The following is a 19,381-nucleotide window of genomic DNA, read 5'->3' as shown; positions in this document are numbered from 1 at the left end:
ACTATTCCAGACCCAAGGGTTCTCTTCGAGTCAAGAAGCAGTTCTAGTTCTAGCAAGATAGGGTTTGATAGCTAGGGGAAAAGGTCTTGAGGCCTACTAGAGGCCCAGGTCACGGGGAACTAGCCAAAATAGTGGTAAGGGCATGGTGTTCATGTTCAGTAAAATTGAGCAAAGCCTAAATGTGAGCACTGGTGAGCACTTATTTGAATTTAAAGCCATAAAAATGGCATTGGCTTGGTAAAAATATGAAGATATGCCTAAGCCCACCTATTGCCATGTTGTGTTGAGTATGGTGTGTGGCCTAGGCCTAGGATACCCATACATGGTGCATAGCCTAGCATATGCCAATAGTTTTAAATACAACTACCCACACTAGGGCCAGTATGTGCCAATGGTGGTCAAAGTATATTCTGCAAAAAATGGATGAGTATCCCTTTATGAAGCATTAATAGTAGTTTGCGAGATGTAGGAATAACCTTAACTCTGTGACCTTGGTTGGCGGTTCCCACTTTTTGGATTGCATAGACCTTATTACTATTCATCTAGATCTGGCCATTCCCTATAACATGGCCTAGGAATGAGACCTCTTACTGGGCAAATGAATATTTCTCTTTTTTTACGTATAGTTCCTTTTTGCTTAGTACTTGAAACACTTACCGTAAGTGATCCACATGTTTCTTAAATGATTGACTATAGATAACATTATCATCATGGTACATGACAACAAATTGGTTAAGGAACAATTGTAGTATGTTGTTCATCAGTGCATATAATATCATGGTGCGTTCGTCAAATCTAAAGGCATTACTAGGAACTAGTACACCCCATAACTAGTCATACATGCTATATTTGGTTCATCACCTTCAACTATCCTCACTTAATAGTATCCTAATCTTAGATCCAGCTTGATGAAACATCGTATTCCTCCTAGCTGGTTGAACAAGTCGATAATAAGGGGAATAGGATACTTGTTCTTCACTATAAGCTTGTTTAGCACCTAATAGTTGATGCACATCTGTAAAGACCCATTGTGGTTCCATTAAAACAAGACTAGTGCACCATATAGAGCTTTAGAAGGCTTAATGAACCGTGCATCTAGAAGCTCCTTGAGCTATCTCCTTGGCTCCTCCAACTCTAGGGGTGACATCTTATATGAGGCTCAGGCTAGTGGCTTGGCATCAGGCACCAATTCAATCTTGTGGTCTACCTCCCTTTTGAGAGGTAGTCTCTTGGATAATTCTATAGGCATGACAACCTTGAAGGACTCCAACACCTCTAAAGGGGTGTTGTCTTTTAGTTCTTAAAGTTCATCCTCCTTTGAGGCCACCAAAAAGGTGGCTCCTCCTTTTGCATGCCCTTAGCGAGCTAGATTATGAATAGTGCCTTGGTTTTGGTCCCTTGCTCTTGTTTCATTGAAACACTGCACTGGCACTAATGGTCTAAGATGCAAATCATCTAAGATGCAAATGCAATTGGTGAATGGAACAAGGAGTTTATTGATCCTTTAGAGGAAATCTAAATCGATAACAAAGTCATAGTCATTGAGAGGGATTACCTTAATGGATTCCTTACTTTTCCATGCTTCAAGTTATAGCTCGACTCCTTGTGCCATGCCCATGATCGAAACCTTTTTAGAGTTCATGATCTTAATCCATCCCACCCCTTTCTTGACCTTGAGCCCCAATCTCTTAGCCACTCCTTTGAACATGAAAAGATTAAATGTACTTGTGTCCACCAAGGCATTCAAGCACTTACCTATAATTGAGATTTTATCGAACATGAGCCCCTTTTTCTTATGCCCTTCTCTGCTAATATAGAACTTAGCATGATCAAACTAAGCTTTAGTCCCTCATTCTTGGGTTGCTCTTCATACCTCTTGATGATGGCCATGAGTTTGGCTCTATTAGGATAATCCCTGGCTCAATGTTGATTGTCACATAGAAAATAGGTCATAGGTCCATCTTTGGTCACTGATTGTTTGTCCTTCTTCTTATGTCCCTTTTTGGAGGACTTCTATTTGTGCATTAGTGTCTTACCATTACTACTTTTGTCTTTGTCTCCCCTACCTTTGCCCTTGCCTTTGGGCTTGAAAGACTCAAAATTGTACCTTTTCTTGAATTCCACTAAGGATTGAACGATGGTCATGGCTCGAGTGAGGTCCTGGAGACCCATCCTCTTTAGCTCTTGCTTTGCCCATGGCTTGAGCCCATCCATAAATGCAAAAAGGGCTAATCCTCCGCAAGGTTGGGAATTTGGAGCATAAGTTCTTAGAACTCCAAAACATAATCTTGCACCTTTTAATGTTGGGTGAAGTATCGTAGCTAGGTATATGCCTCATCTATAGCGTATCTTGGGTAAAGCTGCTACCTAAACTCCTTTTGGAACTCTTCTAATGTTCCAATGGCATCACCCCTATGCCTAACCTCTGTGGACCTGTAATGCCACCATAGAAGTGCAATGTCTGTAAGATACATAGAGGCAATACTTACCTTAACACCATCCTTCTCGATGCCCAATGCTTGAAAATACTACTCCATGTCCCATAAGAAGTTGTCTATGCCTTTTGTAGATCATGTCCCCCTTAACTCCTTTAACTTGGAAACCTCTACCTAGTTATTGTGAGTATGCCTCCCCCTATGGTTGCCTTGTATGTAGAAAGCTTCCTCTTGAGTTGCTTCATCTCCTCTCTCATGGCCTCTACTAAGGCCGTTAGGGTAGAGTTCTTATAGGTAAGGCTTTTAATTTCTTCATAAAGAGTTTGCCTTAACTTATCCATGATCTCTTTTCCAGCCAAGACCAATTCCTCCATTTGGTCTTCATACTTGTCTTGTATTTTAGCCATGGCTAATTCCACTTTGGCCAATTGAGCACCTAAGGTTGAGATCATGCCCTTATTGGTGTCTTTCTACCCATTCCAATAGTGTGTGTCTCATGAGTCTCTTACCTTTCAATGTGCTAGGGGCTCTTTTAGAAGTACACATGTCTTAGATTAGGGTCGCACAAAACTGTGCCTTGATGCCAACTATCATAGACTTCAATCTTAAGCGTTGCAGTCGTGCAGCCTTAGGTAGGAAACTGCCATTCACATATGCCTAAGTCATCTTTTAATCGAGTTGAGTGAGTGTGCCACTCACCAATGACTTATTAGACCCTAGAGATAATTAAACACTATAGCACACTAAAAAGGCAATGGTAAAAGAATACAAGATCCTTTTTATTACTGGAACAATGTGGCTTATGTACAAATGTGCTTGAGTAGCTTTGTGGGTTCACAAATTCACTAGCTTATAAGTTGCTTACGGGAGAGGGGGCACCCCTATTTATATTTAAGCCTCCACAGCTAAAGTGGTCACCAGTGAGCCAAGTGTATGGCTCTTATATACATTCTAAAGGGTTCCAAGGCCCTTAACACATACAAGGTTAGTGAATCTCTACAAAAAAGTTAGTTCTAGACACTTTGTGGTGCACCAAGTCTAGAAGGTTCCAGGCTCTCTCGTAAAGTGCCTACACCTCTGGCCTTTTGAAAGCATCCCTACCTAGTGCTACAGTAACCATACCCATTTTTGTATCTCACCCTTTTAGAAGGTTCTATGCCTATGCACTTGGCTTGTAACTAGGCTTATCTAGAGCCTTCGCAGCTACAGTGCCCGCACCACCTTTCTAGGGCTTTTAAGAAGCTTTTCTCGAATGGTCCTTAGGTTCAACATCAAGTAACTCTTGTAGGGACTCATTCATGTGATCTACTGCTTGAGTGAAGGTCTAGCCTCCATGTGCTGGCACTCGAGCCTTAGCCTCAATGGTGCTCATGTGGGGTGTGACATATGCACAAGCTTGGCCAGGCCAAGGCATTTTTGTGGCCAACAAGAAAGGACCATGGAACTACCAAATACCCAAAAGACTTGGTTAGACCTAGCCCATGGTCATACATTTTGCTTGCCTACCCCAATGTGCCGTTACTTAATTTAGGGACTTGGTCTGGTGTCTAGGCCAACATCAGTTGTAGGCATGGGATTAAGCTTGGCATAGCTGAGCCTTTTTTTCACATGTATACCAATCTAACGAAGCCATGGGCATCTATGGGTTACTAAAGCAACTAGCCACCAGATAACATAGCTAAAAGGCATTCATGGTTGGAATTTGCTCTAGGGACATTGCCATGCATGTACGCAATGATAGGCCCATCACACACACCTACTCCCTCCATGAGGGGAGAAGAGGCCCAAGACAACCACCCTTTAGAGAGCATGTGAGATTTTACAGATATGCTAGCAATAGACATTAAAGTGTCTAAAATGGGGACACTTTCTTCAAATAGGCATATCCTGTACCAAGGGTCCGTAAGTGCCAGTGGTGGTCAAGGTATGTACTTGCCCCAAGGCCTAGCATGTGCCAAAGATGTCCAAGGTAAGTGCCTGCTGTAAGGGCCAGCAAGTGCCAATGGTGTTTAAGGCAACTACCCATACCAAGGGCCATCTTCAGCTAATGCTGATCGAGGCATGTGCCTACACCAAGGGCTAGCATGTGCTAATGGTGGTTGAGGCAAGTGCCTATACCAAAGGCTAGCATGTGCCAATGGTGGTTAAGGTAGGTGGCCTTGATGATGGTTAAGGCATGTGCTTGCACCATGTGCCAACATGTGCCATTGATGGTCGAGGCCTTAACTGAAGTTTGATTCTAGGCTATGGTGCACATGCTGAGCTCAGGCATGTGTTGGTGCCACTTTTTTTTTGCCTAGGGAACCATTGTTGGAGCATCACTATAGAATCTAGTTGATGGCATTAGGGGTTTCGATGATTTGGGGTGGGGTGTCAGAGGGTGTTTACACATGATATGAGATGGGTGCTAGTCTTTGTCCCTTATGTTGGCTCCCTATACCTTAATGAACCTTGACAACTCACACCCCCTTAAAGAGCATAAAAGCTTTTATAGGTTCTCAGCCAGTAACCATTTAAGTGTTTAAAATGGGGATGTTTTTTTCAAATGACCATAAAATCTTCTACAGTTTGATTTTTTAATTGAATTTTTTTATAGATTCCAACAAAAATACAAGGATCATGTATACCAAATTTGGGGCCAAAACTCCTAAAAAAATTTCAAAAAATCCTAAATAGCGAAAAGTTTTAAAGATTGTGACAAATAGAAAACAAGTCATCTTGCCATGAAACTTCACATGAAGGTTAGCGGACTATTATATGAATTTACAAGCCATTAAAAAGCCATTGGCATGGCAAAAGTATGAACATATGCCTGAACCCATTTATTACCTAGTCGTGGTGCACATGATGTGTCACTCAAGCCTAGGACACTGGCATGTGGTGCACAACCTAGCATGTGCTGACAGTGTTCAAGGGAATTGCCTAAAAAGGGCCAGCATGTGTCGATGGTGGTCGAGACATGTGTCGAGACAAAGGGCCAACAAGTCTCACTAGTGGTCGATGCATGTGCACATGTCATAGGCCAAGACTCAAGCTCCAAGCTCGAGTAGGTCCAAGATATAAAAATGGACTCCTTCATGTCCTAGATCAACCTAATGCAAGAAATGGTACATAGACACTCTAGACTACAAGCTTGGTTACCTAGCATGTTGTAAAGCAAAAGGGCATATCAAGTGTCAGAAGAAAAGCTGACAAAAAAAGAATAGAAACGTTTAAGTTAAGAGTAAAGATGTTATTACTCAATGGTTCTATTATGTGTACAATAGGGGTGGAGGCTCTCTATTTATAGCTGAGTCCTCCTTACATTTAGTGCCTAAGATACATTCCTAAACTCTAAAGATTACAATCCCTTAATTCTAGGAGCTAAGATACAATCCTTGATTTTAGGTGATTTGGTGTTGCTGCACATTCCTTGACTTGCTAAAATCATGCTAAGCACCAGGCCTTTTATAAGCCTCCAAGTCTAATCCTCCTAAGATTGTGTTCAGGCATGCCCACACTTGGGTCTAACCATGCACCTACATCTTGATCATCAGACTACTCGCCTAGATCCAACTAAGAGCCCGCACATTGTTCACTAGTGCTTGCCATTGGGCTTGGCTCAATCTTATCGAACTTGAACATCGTCCCTAAGCCTCTAAAGTCTTGATCACTGCCTTCCTATTGTTTTGGGCTAGTTTCGCATGACCTAGACTTCTAGTGCACCTCAGGGCATAATTGTCTTGGCTTTTAGACTCTATCCTATAGAACTGAAATTATCACTCACCTCAGAAAGAACCCCACTTGTCATGGGCCGAGACTCAAGCTCTAAACTAGTGTGGCTCTAAGACATGGGAATGAACTCTTTTGCATCCTAGATTAGCGTAACATAAGAAACAGTGCACGGACACTCTAGACTATGGGCTTGGTTGCCCAATACGATAAAAAACAAAAAGGCACAATAAATGCTGGAAAAAAGGCTAACAAAAAAATAACAAAAAGGTTTAAGGTGAGGTAAGAATGTTGTTACTCAATGGTTCTAGTGTGTGTACAATGAGGGTGGGGGACTCTATATATAGCCAAGTCCGCCTTACATTTAGTGTGTGAGATATATTCTTAAACTCTAGAGATTATAATCTTTTGATTTTAGGAGCTAAGTTATAATCTTCGATTCTAGGGGATTTGGTGCTACAGCATAATATTTGACTTGCTAAAATCAACTTGAGCGATAAGCCTTCTTGAAGCCCTTAAATCTGATCTTCCCAAGTCTTTGTTTAAGTGTATGGGCCTGACCATGCACCTATACCTTGATCATTAGTGCTACTTGCTAGGTCTATCTAAGTGCTCGTGCATCACTGACTAGCACCCACGCTTGGGCCTGATTCAATCCTGCTAAAGCTAAACACCTTTCTTGAGCCTTTAGAGTCTCGATCACTACTTACCCCATTATTTTGGGGTAGTTCCCCATGACCTAGACCTCGAATGCACCTCAAGGCGTGGTTCCCTTGGCTATCAGACTTTGTCTTGCCAGAACTACAATCGTCACTTGACTTGGAGATAACCCTTGGACTTGGACTAGCTTGCGGGCCATGACATTCTTCCTCACTCATTCTAGCAATGCCTTCATTGCTAGGCAATGATGCACCCACCATGCACACTGGTATTGACTCCTACCCTATAAGCCAATTTTCCAACATTTTGGTCCTATTCCTAAACATGTACTTTGTTGGCTTTTACTATTCTCGATCCTATGTTCCTCAGCATTTTGCTACAATCCTATATTCCTCAGTACTCTACTACAATGGACCTTTCCATCTATGCTACTGATGCTTCCTATGCTTCCTTTGAGTTGCTTATGGCACACTCTCTTATGAGGAATTTGGCTGTACTATGGGACTTATGTTGTGGCACTCCACTACTATTGGTTTTCCCTTATCAACTCCTCAAGAGGTCCTAACCCCTTGGTGGTCTTGACCAGCACCTGGCCACTCTTTTTTGGTCTCATTCTGGTGCTATTTACCACTTCCACTCTGGTTTTTAGATAGCCCCTTTGCTTGCTTGAGGCCCAAAAGATTCGATCACTCCTTGACTTGATGTTGACTGGCATAAAAATAGTAACTCAAGGCCTTTTGCCCCTATTGGTGGCTCTATTGATTTTACAAAATCTAGGTTTCCCTGTAGCCCTTTCCTCATTTGAGGAACAAACATCGGTGTCTCCCCCACTTTGGCTTTTTCATTTTGGCTTTGGAGACTTGGTGTACTCAACTTGACTCAATGATTACATAGTAATTTTGGCCTAACTTGACTCCTAAACCTCTTTTCATTGCAGCTTTGCCTTTACCCATGACTTTGGTCCATTAATGAAATGCTTAGGCACCTCTACTCTCAGTCTCAACCCGTAATAGCAACCACAATAGCTCACAATGCAGCATGGTGAACCTTGAGCCTAGCCAATTCCTCTTATAAGGTTGTCACTGTGGACTCTAATGCTTCATTACCCTGTATGAGCTTTTCCATTGCCTTATTTAAGGATCCCTTAATGTCTTGAACTGATCTATTATCTAAAACATGGCCTTCACACATTTCACTAACCAAGTGCTTGTTAGCACATATCTTGCTGAAGCCTTCCCCTACCTGTTTGTAGATGGGTGTTCCTCAAACACCTCACTTAGGCCCCTTATTTGGTTTTCCCTAGCTATGCCATAGCCCAAAGCACACAAACTATTAGTTCATGAATGCAAAAATTGAAGGATTACATCAACTCTAGTAGGCATTCAAGCAATCCAATTTTAGTTCTTGCAAGCCAGCACACTAGTCTATTAATACAACACACCAATATAGTACACACTATCAAGCACTAGTCTGTATAATGGCTCAACACACAAGCCTCTCTTAGTTAGGCTCCAATATGCACATTTGCTTACCTGTACAGTGTCATAGGCCGGGAGCTTAATCCTAGCACATTTTTTTACTCTATGCCAAACACTTTTGCCATGCACTCCATTGGCTCCCTAGGAGCTTGGGAGAATGCTATGAAGGAGAGTTAAAGTAATTGTAACTTCTACTACTTGCACTCTTTGCAGCATTACCTATTAGGGTTGAGGTTCATGGTCAGAATGGATAATGTGGCAACCAGCTACTTCTAGACACAGAAAAAGTTATCCCTCAAGTAGGCCCATTGGTAGGATTTTCTAGCAAAATTTGATTACAGGTTAGAGTATAAGCCTGGGTAGGCAAACACAGTGGCTGATGCCCTGAGTAGGAATGCAAACCTTGCTGCCATTAGCCAACCAAAAAGGTTTTTGGTGCCACGCATCAAGGAAAGGCTCACGCATGATCCTATAGCCAAGGCTCTCATCGAGTATGCCAAGCAAGGTAAGACTAGGCAGTTTTGGTTGCAAGTTGATTTGTTGTACACCAAGGATAATTGGTTATTTATGCCATAGCATGGAAAGTTTTGTAGGGAAGTTTTGCAAGAGTGCCATGATTCGAGGTGGGCTGGTCACCTGGGAGTGAGTCGCACCTTAGGCTTTTTAAAGGAATGGTATTACTGGCTACACATGAGGTAGGATGTGGAGGCCTATGTGAAGACTTGTCTTATGTCTCAATTAGACAAGGTAGAGCTCAAGAAACTGGTGGTTTCTTAGAGCCATTACCGATACCAGGTGACCACGGGAGAACATCATCCTAGATTTCATAGTCAATTTACCAAAAATAGAGGGGTTTGGGAACATCATGGTAGTGGTGGATAGGTTTTCCAAGTATAGGATTTTCATTCTAGTAACCAAAGAGTGCTTAGCCAAATAGGCAACCCCGTTTCTTCCTGAAGAATATGGTGAAGTACTAGGGAGTATCGAAGACCGTTGTTAGTGATTAGGATGGGTGTTTCATAGGGTGGCTCTAGACTGAGTTGTTCAAGCTATTATGGTTAGACTTGAACTTTTCCACCAGCATGCATCTATAGAATGACAAGTAGACTGAGTGAGTGAATGGGCTGTTTGAGGTACTATGTGAGTGCCACGTAAAGGGACTGGCCAAAGTAGTTAGATGTCACCCAGTTTTCATACAACTTGCAGAGGAGTGAAGTAACGAACCAGAGTCTTTTTAAGATTATGATAGGTTAGCAACTGTTAACCCCTAGTTTGATCACTACAGGTTATACAGGGCCTAATCTAGCAACGTACAAGTTTGCCAAGGCTTGGTAGGAGTAAGCCAACTTGGCCAGAGTCTATCTACACAAAGTCATAAAGAGGTCAAAGAAGTGGGTAGACCAGAATATGAGGGACATATAGTTCCAAGTAGGGGACTTGGTTTCAATGAAGTTGCACCCCATTGTGCACCAAAAAGTGCTACACAAAGGCTTAGTCCAAAGGTACGAGGGACCTTTTAGAGTTCTTAAGAGGGTAGGCAAGGTTGCCTACAAGCTAGATATGCCACGCAAGCTAAGGGTACACCTAGTGTTCCATGTTAGCATGCTTATGCTATTCCATGAGGATGAGAGAGATCTAGTACGGGAAGAGTTGAAGTGTGCACCATTGGGAGTCAAGGCCTTATAGAAAACAGAGGTCCATAGCATCATTGCTGATCGAGAGGTGTGACAAAAGAACTACCAGCAAAGATAGGAGTACTTGGTGCACTAGAAAGGACTTCGAGACAGTGAGGTGAGTTGGAAGCCAATAGAAGACTTATGGTAGTTCCACAGCCAGATTATGTAGTTCCACATAGAGGATGCAACAAGGGCATTGTGCAATTAGGTGAGGGAGAATATGATGCCCTGGATGGGTGCACCAAGCGCTTAGGCCCGAGCAACAGGGACCAAGGTTCAAGCATCGAGGATAGTTATAGGGGTTGGCACAATAAGCATGAGAGATAAGTCCCAATTGCCCGCACAACATACAGGCCTACTCACACATCTAGGACTAGCCCTGTAACATGCCCACACTGTACCTAGGTGGACCGAAGGAGCCTAGCCAATCTAGAATCTTCTAGAGGCATCTAAGATTGGTAGCATTCAGTAGGAGGATCTAATTGACCCTGAAAATCAGGAGGAGCCTTATGTAATCTGTGTAATAATGTGTAATCCCTGATTTTTCAAAAACTTGTAAATCCTTTAATTTTAGGAGTTAGCCATAAGTAAAACTAGGAGCCTCAACTATAAATAGAGGGTCACCCCACCCTCAGTTGTACATTATCACATCTTTAGACACAATCTATCTTTAGTAATATACTGCATATTCCAGCATTCTCTATTGTGTTCACTAACTTGTGTATTCCACCCTTTCTTCTTCTTGTTTGCCTGTACACTAGCTGCATAGGTTAAACTTAGGCATACGGAGTTAATTCCAAGCCCTAAGACCATACAGATTCAGGCTTAAGTTCGAAGCCCATGACACAATGACCAATTATGTGAATCAATGATTCCATTTATACTAGGTTGAATTGCTATTATGATGCTGCCATCAAAAGGGTTAAACTAACCTATCTCACAATGGTCTAAACCTAGCTTATGTTCCCTATTGGCAACACTTGGTGAATTCTACTTCATAATGATAGGAAGACCTGACATCAAAGGATCAAAAAGCAATGTTGCTATGAACGCTTGGTTGCCACAAGTGGGATAGTAGATAGGGATAGTGGGAATCTCATTAATCTATTCAAGCACATTACTAATTAGATGATGAGGCATTTGGCTACCTTAAGAGAGCCATAGTTACTCTTGCCATTTACTCGTGCCTAGTTGAATTTCTTCATTTTGACATTCAGAACACTGGGTAGAAATCACATTGCTTGAGCATCGTAGGGACAATCACAATGCTTTGGTTTAATTAAACAGTTGGATTTCCCTTCTCTTTATCAATTTTGAGTCAACTATTCATTACTTAGGAAAGGCCCTCAAGGGAGCTATTCCTAGTTCATCCCCTGGCTAACACGCGATAACCCACTCTCACTGTGGGAATAACTCGAGTAGTACAATGGTAACTGATGGGTTTAGGACTGGGACCCTTATGCCTAACCCTTGAGCCAATCCTTTTCCTAAGGTTACAGATACAATTTGCTGACTTCATTTGCCTATATTGTTCCATTGACTAGAGGCTATTCTTATTAGAGACCTGATGTAATTATTAGTATGATTGGGACTGATAGCACATGGTCTTCCAAATTTCAAGGGCTATTGAGGGTGAACCAGACATTATGCAACATGTGGCACTCTTCTGGCCTTTGGCTGAGCTATTTCCAAGGTGGGCAAGCCATTAACGAGAAAATATAAACCTTCTCAAGGCCTCTACCTATGTCTTTAGACTCCCTGACATTGCCATCAGTCGTTGCATCCTGATTTAAGAATTTTAACCTAATTCCCTTTTGAAGCTCACATTGGACACGCTATAAGATAGGCTTTCCTCATCTCTTAGGATCAACTAACCCATGTGCAAGTGCATTTACATGGAACTTTTCTCCTTTTCATTCTTATTTGAATATTTGCTACTACCACTAAGATTTGCACTAATGGCTGCTCTGCTAGAACTTGTACCCTAAGTTTTGCAGTAATTGTTGCACCTTTTAACTCATTGGGGCCTGGCCTTGCCCTGATAATTGGGTATAGATCATTAAATTAAGTGCCATCCACTTTCGAGGCTACTTGATTTGGTAGGTGAGTTATTACAAACTCCTTAGTGAATTTTAACTTCCATGACCACCATCCTGTTGTCTTAATCAACCAACATCCTTTATGGGTTCTAGGTTCATACATAGTTGGGCACTGTAACCTGGCTTTTGATTCATCCCACATCGATAGCTTGACTTACCAAAAATGGCCCACTCAGAGCTCTCGATTTTTTGGCATGGCTCAATGAAGCAACCATGCCATCTTACCTATTTAAAGTTTGAGAATATGTCAAGGATGTTATGCCTCTGATGCCTTTAATCATTGGCCTTACCCAATAGAACTTGCTATGGGCTCCAACTATCCTCAGGGAAACTTTGGAGGGAACTAGTTACTAGATGGTTCGATTAGTCTTTTGACCCTATACTTAATTAGATGAAAGATTTGCATGTCAGTATCACTGTAGGCTTGCACCAAAGTTTTCTCTGGCTTTGCCTTGCTTAGGTATAGTTCACTATCTCTTGGGTCTCGATAGGCATGCTTACACTTGAACCCTTTTCAGAAGATCAAGGTTAGTTGGTAGTACACTCATAAGGGATCTTACAAATTAGCTACCTTATGCTTTATGGGTTTTCTAGCCCGTTGACTAGCACACATTCAGACTCCTTGGTCCATGTTTCAAGATGGACCAGATAGGGAAATTGTAGGCTGATATTAGGAGCACACATGTCCTAAGGCACATTGATATGGCATGTGCTACATTGTTTGATTACAGTGATGACATCTACATGGGCATATCGAAAGCCCGAGCTTGGGCTATCATTGTTACCTGCATCGGTCTATACCCTGAGCCAATTGGTGGACCAACTTTCACCTATCTACATCCAACTGGGGTGCATTGCTAGCCTCTATCTACTTCTTTCCCTATATTTTCAAGCACTCTTTCACTTTTTTTTCACAGTCATTTTCATCCTTCCTTTTTAGTATTTGTTCACTATCAATCTTCACCTGTACTCAACCTTGGACAAAATTTATTGCCTAATTGAGACTACATTCCTAAACTACCTGACTCATAAATAGTGCCTCATGGTGTGATAGGGTCGAAGCACAATGGGGCTCTCACCCTTTTTGGCACCCCTTTTAAGGGTACTTAGCCTCAGTCCACCACTAAGGATGTTTTTTCATACTACAATTTGGACACCATGGGTACACAATTCTTAGGGTAGGTTCTTCCTGATTCACTCACCATTACTAGGGAAATCCTAGTAAGTTTCTTTTTATCTACTTATTGATATGCTTAAACACGATGGGTAATCCTGCTTGACCTAAGGTTACAATGCAAACATCAACTGAGTGATGCATTGGTTTTGATAGGGTCCAGATGGACAACAAGTGCATGTCACTAGAGACAAGACATGCTGAGAGATTTACCACCAATGGTAATGGCATTATCATTGTCAAGGACTCACTTTTAGGCCAACCATGACTAATGAGATCACAGGAAGCCATCTTCCACCCCTTCACTTGGAACCCAATAGGTAGGGGGTTAGAGGGGGCAACAATGCATGACACCTAGGTAGGTGTACCCTCAACTAATGGCTGAGGGCACAACTTGCATTTAAAGCTCAATGGTTCATAGGATTCTGCAATTCACACCAAATATTGAATTTTGCTACATTCTTCATTAATACGAGAGCTGAGATATCCATTATCAAAAGTCATTTTGGTCTTTCACAAAAAAAAGAGTCAAGGTACTACACGCGTACGTAAAGCAAATGGGATGGTGATGGCACATGTGCTTTTTTTCATTTTAGTTCCATGGTGCAATTTGTGTCGAGGGTTTGTTATTTGGTTGTAGGAAATTATACTAATCATTTCAATCACTTGGGAAGTGGAACAAATCAACCATCATGGATGCTCGGGGCCAGAAGGGGTTTGGGCACAGAGGTAGCCTTGCCCACACCCTCGATGTTTTGTTAATAGGTTCGTAGGTCATTCATTAAGCAAGTTTCAACAATGATCCTTCCACAGGTTCACCTATGTAAACCTTGTTATAACTTCTCTTTCTTCTAAATGATAGGGTCTAGTGGACTTTTTATGACATCGTGGGTAGTTAACCATCCACATCACTATGATCTAAACACTTCACTAGACCATTCAATTAGTAGAAGCAGCGGGTGGTGTGTATAAAGGGTAGGGACATAGTCAACATGAGTTGATGACTTACGCTTACTAAGAATTCCTCATTGGAGACCAACAATTGCAATGATCTATCCCCATCATGATGAAATTTCAAAGATGACCCAAGCCTATCAACAAAGGCTATAGATTTCTTGAATACATCAGTGTGGGGCATGTCGCCCAAAACATCTGAAGGCATCACAAACCTATTATTGCCTTAAACTTTTTTAGCCTAAGTGGCCATAGTCCCTCTAAGAAGCTAGCCACAAAGGATCACCTCAATGTAGTTGGTTAGTAGACTGAGGTCTCATTTGATAACGAAATTAACCAAACAAATTGCTCCACCAACTAAGAATGGCCATGCACCACCACCTATAAAATCAAGAAAGAGCGCTCCCAATCTATCAATCTTTACTATGTCTAGACCTAGAAGTTTCTTTGTATTGAGTCAAATTAAGCCTAGGTTCCACTACTAGTGTGCCTTTCTATAAATTCCTTTAAGTTTCAACCTTGTGACCACACTCCCCTTAGAACCCAAAGACTTCAATTTCTCATAAAGTGCTGGCAAAGTCCTAAAAGTAACATCCATCAATCCCTGGTTAGTATTCTTTATGGTTAAGACTAAGATAGTATCTGGTTGTCTTCAAGCCCCTAACTTTTGTTCTTGATTAATGAAAACATCATTGGCAAATGCTTTCACAATTGGTCATCTTTCATAAATCTAAGAATTTCGCCTTTGACTATGAAATACAAATGCCTTCGATTATCCCTATTAATCATTACTCCAATGCCAAAGGCCAACACAATAGGATCGAAATCCTATATTGTTATCCAATCCTAATGTATACAAGCATAGGCATATTTTGAGAACTCTAATTTCTTCAAAGTAACAACATCGGAGTTACAACTCAGCCAGTTAAGGTTAGGAGCACATTATTGATAATAGGGATGAGTAGACACATGCTTACCATGAGGTGAATCAAATAACCCAACCATACCTCCAACCATGAGCTTTTTAACTACAACAACTTAAATATACGCGATTAGAGCTAGAATTACAACACCTACAAGCAGTAGACTTGCCTTTCAATAGATCCTTATTAAGGGATTTAGATTGTACCCATTCCAATTACTAGACTCATAAAGCCCAGTATTGCTATTTATTGTCACTACCTCCCCTTATCAAGATTGAGTAATTAGCACACTTGCTGTCTTCCACAAATGCAGTAGCCATTTCTCATGCTTTCTCTCTAGAATCGAACCCTAATTCTCCTTTATTTGTCACCACTGTAGTAGACCACTATCCATCCATTGAAAGTTGATAAGGTAGAAATTTGAATGATGTGTCACCGACACAAAGGTCATGTGATTCATTGAGTTATCATGAATCATTAGAGTAATGGGCAAAGCCTGCATTGACCTTTTATCCAATAAATGCATCTTTTCCAAAATTTAAGGCTTGTTGCACAAATTAGCTTTAGAGTTACTACGATTATCTGAGTAGTAAATACCATCAAACACACTATAATTGATTTAACGAGCCATTTATAGCTTCATAGTCTAAATTAGTTTGTACTTAAATGTGCATGGCTAAACCTTTGAGACAAGCATATGACTACTAGTAAGATTAACTAGGTAGCATTCTTTTGGGATGTTGGCACTGCAAGCCTCAACGCATCGACTGAGCGATGAAGAGAGCCAACATGGAGCACAAGTGTCATGCATGTTGAGCACATAAAATCATAGCATTGGATGAACAAAGGTCAAAAGCCCACACCCATAAAATGTTTTGTGTTTGATAGCATGATCGAACACCAGTGTACTAAAGTGGCCACAAAGGTTTGGGTGGTACACTTGGGACACAAAGCATGATTGGGATCTGATAGATTGTCCCTAAGGACACAAGATAGACGAGGGATGGCAAGACATCCGATTTCCATCAATTAAGCTCAGGATCCTGATTATGCCCCTAAGGTATGTAACCACACGAGGGAGATTAAAAGGGATGATGGGTCAACAATTTGATGCACCGATCATAGAGCTTACCAACATGCACAACCATAACACGACTCATATGCCCATAGTGTACAAGTGGTAGCATCCATGCACACCAGTCTACAACTCACCCAATTGATTACTCGATGACTGAATAGAGGAAATAATGTACGAGGCCATGCCATAACCATTTAGCATGAGAAAAACACAAGTAAGGGCCATGAGACTACCTCTACCATCCAATAGGCAACAACAACATGACATCACCAATGCCTGGTTTGGCTAGGACTACATACACAAACTTTATTATCACCACCCTAGGGGGACATTCTTGATTAAGGGACTTGTTCTTGGGGGGTTCTTTGGTAGCATCGATTGCGTGTGTCATGGGCTTCAATCTTAAGCCCTGCAATTGTGTAGCCCTAGGTGGGAAACTACCATTGATGTATGCCTAAGTTAGCCTTTAACTGGGTTGAGTGTGCCACTCACTAAGGACTAGTTAGACCCTAAAAACAATCAAACACTATAGCACACCAAAGAGGCATTGGTAAAAGAATACAAGATCTTTTCTATTACTGGAACAATATGGCTTATGTACAAATGTGCTTAAATAGCTTTGTGGGTTCACAAGCTCATTAGATCATAAGTTGGTCCTATAGGGGATGAGGCACCCCTATTTATAATTGAGCCCTAATGGCCTAAGTGGTTATCAAAGAGTAGCTTTAATATACATTCTAGAGGGTTCTAAGAAGGGAATTTTTTTTAAAAAAAGTTGGTTCCAAACACTTTGTGGCACACTGAGTCCAAAAGTTTCTTGGCTCTCTCATAAAGTGCTTGCACTTTGGGCCTTCTAGAAGCTTTTTTGCCTAGTGCGACAATAACCATACCCATTTTCATATTTGGCTCTTCTAGAAGGTTCTATGTCCATGCACCTATCTTGTGTCTAAGGTTATCTAGAGCCTTCACACCTACAGTGCTTGCACCTCTTTTATGGGCTTTCTATAAGCTTCTCCTTAATAGTTTTCAAGCTTATTATTAGGTAACTCTAGCAAGGACTCATTCTTATAACCTGGTGCTTTAGTGAGGGTCTGGCCTCTATGCATTGGTGCTTGGGTCTTGGCCTCAATGGTGCACATAAGAGGTGTGACATTTTCCTCCATCTGTTTCATTGATGCCCTCATTGTGTCTTTTTTGTAGAACCTGTCGACCTAATCCTAAAACTACCATAATGTTTTAATTGGCTTTTAGCTTATCTTAGTATCTAGCTAACTTTTCTATTGTACCAAGTACTCATGCCTAGGCATTTTTTGCAACTATTGTACTATGTGATTGACTAAGATGCGTTCGACCTCTCGATCATAAAAGGCCTTAATGCCCACTAGTGCTTTCTTTGATTGGCCTTAAAAAGGATCATTTGAGTTTTTATGGTTGGGTTTAAGCATACTTACATGGAAGACCATATGTACCTTAACTATAAAAGTAGCTCAAGCTTGTATGCAGCCTTGCCTACTAGCTTAAAAACTTTGAAAGAACCTTCATACCTATGAGTAAGCCTCTTGTGCATCCCTGGATATCGTAGCATCAAGTGTAGCTTGACTAGTACCATGTCACCTACTTGATATTGCGTGTTCCTCCACTTTTAATCAGCCCACTTTTTTGACTACTTTATGGCCTTGTGTAGACACACCTAGGCTAGATCAACTTTTTCTTGCCATGCTTTGGCAAATTTACAAGCTGCTAGATTCAATCTTATGTACCCCAAAGCAATAGAACTGGGTGCACATGGCTACTGCCCTATCACAATCTCAAAGGGTCTTTGATTCATAGCCTCACTTTGCTAAAGATTGTATGAGAATTGAGCTATGTCCAACAATTTAGGCCAATTTCATTAGGAGGCACTAATATAATGTTGAAGGTACCTCTTTAAGAAGCCATTCACCCTCTTAGTCTACCATCTGTTTAAGGGTGCATAATGGTAGAGAACCTCAAGTTAGACCCCTGGAGCCTAAACAGTTCACTCTAAAACTTGTTAATAAATCAACCATCTCAATCATTGATGATGGATTAAGGAACACCTCAGTACTTGACTATGGTTTTAAGGAACAATTAGGTTGCTTCCTTTATTAGGCATTCCTTAGTTGTTGAAACAAAGGTTTCATACTTGGAGAACTGGTCCACCACTATGAAGATGTTGCCATACCCATTGACTTTGGGTAGTTCAGTAACAAAGTCCATGGAGACACTCTCCTATAGGTGTTTGGGAACTATCAGTGGTTTTAGGAGGTCTACTAGGGACTTTTGCTCTATCTTGTCTTATTAGCACACAAGACAAGTTCTAACATAGGCCATCATATCATCCCTTATCCTAGGCCAATAATATAGGTCCTCAATAAGGACTAAAGTGTGGTGCACACCTAGATGGCCTACCCATCTGAGTTGTGAAACTCCTTCATGATTTCCTTTTATAGCTTGCTAAATTGTGGGACAAAGTTGGTTTCCTTTGGTGTAGAGTAGATCACCCTTAAGCTAGAACCATCTAGTATTCCCTTATTTCATATATTCAATTAAGGTTTTGGTTGTGGGATCTTAGACCAACCTTTTTTTGATATGCGCAAGTAGGGAACCTTTTGGCCTACTAATCATTGCTAGTTTAGCCTTGTGGCTGAGTGTATCTGCCATGACATTGGCCTTTCTTAGCTGGTACTCCATGGTAAAATTAAACTTAGCTAGGAAGTCTTACTAGCAAGCTTGTTTATGAGTAAGCTTCTTTTGACTTTGGAAGTAACTGGTAGCCATGTTGTTGGTCATCACCACAACTTACTTCCCAATAAGTAAGGCCTTCACATACGCAAGAAATGCACCATAACAGTCATCTCTTTCTCTTGGACTATAAATTAATGCTCGATCTCATTAAGTTTTCTACTCTCGAAGGTAATTGGATACCAGTCTTGCATCAACACACTATTAAAAGCAAAGTTGGATGCATTAGTGCTACCTAATATAGCTTGGTATAGTCAAGGAGAGCTAGGACTGGCTCCTCAATGATAGCTTGCTTCAGGCGATTTAAGACCTCTTGACTCTTAGGACTCTATTCCCAAACTCTTCCCTTCTTGAGAATGTCGATCAAGGGTGCCATAATGGTTGAGTACCCCTTTATGAATCATCAATAGCAATTTGCTAAACCAAGGAA

The 19,381-nt window shown here is 41.3% G+C and overlaps 1 non-coding gene and 2 pseudogenes across 1 annotated transcript; all 3 read right to left on the bottom strand.

Annotated features, from left to right (window-relative positions):
- Positions 1-10,714: 10,714 nt before the first annotated feature.
- On the bottom strand, positions 10,715-13,349 carry LOC149517824 (25S ribosomal RNA; annotated as a pseudogene).
- Positions 13,350-13,581: 232 nt separating this feature from the next.
- LOC149517823 (5.8S ribosomal RNA) lies at positions 13,582-13,735 on the bottom strand. Its single transcript, XR_016344339.1, has one exon. It is a non-coding gene; the product is annotated as a 5.8S ribosomal RNA (ribosomal RNA).
- Positions 13,736-14,029: 294 nt separating this feature from the next.
- On the bottom strand, positions 14,030-15,834 carry LOC149517822 (18S ribosomal RNA; annotated as a pseudogene).
- Between the last annotated feature and the right edge of the window lie 3,547 nt (positions 15,835-19,381).

The sequence above is a fragment of the Durio zibethinus genome, chromosome 8, assembly GCF_047325235.1.
Source record: "Durio zibethinus cultivar Kanyao isolate XHJ-2024 chromosome 8, ASM4732523v1, whole genome shotgun sequence".
NCBI classification, from domain to species: domain Eukaryota; kingdom Viridiplantae; phylum Streptophyta; class Magnoliopsida; order Malvales; family Malvaceae; genus Durio; species Durio zibethinus.
The sequence above is the reverse complement of the archived record's forward strand: the minus strand, read 5'-3'. Positions and strand labels throughout refer to the sequence as shown.